Here is a 1426-nt window from a genome sequence, read left to right on the forward strand (position 1 = left end):
TAGAGACAAATATAAATATAATATAAATATTAGAGACAAATGGCCAAAAACAGAAGTAAGCTCACAACTGTGAACTATCTCCATAGAATGGAATACTATGCAACCGTTATATACAAATTCATAGAAACGTGGAAAAGTTATTTTGTAAATGAAAAAAAATAGCCAGACGGAGAATATAATCAAAATTATGTGCAGAACAAAATAAACCACAGTTTCCATAGAAAATAATGAAAAAATATGCCTCGGTGTTCAAATACAGGTCGTCTTCGGGGTGAGAGACGGATAATTTTCTTCCTCTTTTTACTTTTCTACATTTTCCAAATGTTCTATAGTGGGAATTTTTTTAAACCCCTCAATTTTTTAAAGTATATCCTTTGTTACGTTTTCAAATCGAAACTAACTTAAGGGCTCTGCTTCCAATAGGATTCACAGATGTGTATGGCCAGGATCCATCTGATCCAAGCCACACAGTCTTCTCACTTCACCACAGTCTGCCACCAATCTTTATAATCCAGATGATTAAACACTTTAGATCCCTACTCAAAATGCAGCCCAGGAACCATCAACATCAGCATTATTTGACCATGTGCCAGAAATGCAGGCTCTCACCCCACTTCCCCAAGAAAGGGAATTAGAACCTGCATTTTAACAAGATCCCCAGAGGCAAGGTTTTTAGAGATGTAACAAAATAAGAGACACTCTCTCTTTGATGGTTTAATTTGGATTGAAGCTAACTTGGATGGCCAAGTTAAAATGAAGGGATCTCAGTCCCAACATTGCCTATGGGCCATCAAGCATGTTTGTCTACCGCTCTGCGCCTCAGTTTTCCTCATCTGGAAAAATGGGAATGATAAACTCAGCCTGGTGCCTAGCAAGTGCAGAGATGGAGGCAGGGGTGCAGTAAACCATTTTTTTAATAGGTCTAAAGTAATGCTTCTTGTCGGGTTTGTTTCAACAGGACTGGCACTCTGTGGCAGCTGGGGCTCCTGGCACAGTGTTTGGCTCACCCTAAGCCAGTGTGGGTTTAATAAACAACTAGCTCAGGTGACATCTACCAATTTTTTACTTGGATTGTCCCATTCTTTCAGTATATAATACTCAAAATTGCCAGTTTTCTCCCAACACTCAAAACTGTGCCAGCTCCCACCTCCACCACTGAAGGAGGTGGGAGAAGTTGAAGGTCATAGATAAGCTTACCGTAAACCGTTCATACTAGAACTTCCTATACTGTGGGTTATGGACCCGCACGGCTCAAACCTGCATCCTCTCTACGTACCTCACCTAATGGTTACTCCGCCCACCGTTCTCCTTTAGCCACGCCCTCGGAGTCCGCCCCTCCCACCCGGCTCCACCCTCTCCCCCAGGCCAGTCTGCCTTCGCGTTCCACCCCTCACCTCCACTGCGCCCCGGGGCTCGCGCCGCAGGC

The 1426-nt window shown here is 43.5% G+C and overlaps 1 protein-coding gene across 1 annotated transcript in view; it reads right to left on the bottom strand.

Moving 5' to 3' along the window:
• The window catches only part of CUNH17orf67 (chromosome unknown C17orf67 homolog), a 34131-nt gene extending 32821 nt beyond the window's left edge, over nucleotides 1-1310 (bottom strand). The window contains exon 1 of the transcript XR_008418581.1: nucleotides 1198-1310. The gene's annotated coding sequence lies outside the window, so the exon portion shown is untranslated. The remainder of the gene's footprint in view (nucleotides 1-1197) is intronic.
• Between the last annotated feature and the right edge of the window lie 116 nt (nucleotides 1311-1426).

Source organism: Panthera pardus, unplaced genomic scaffold (assembly GCF_024362965.1).
Source record: "Panthera pardus isolate Hobbes unplaced genomic scaffold, ASM2436296v1 HiC_scaffold_3, whole genome shotgun sequence".
NCBI classification, from domain to species: Eukaryota; Metazoa; Chordata; class Mammalia; order Carnivora; family Felidae; genus Panthera; species Panthera pardus.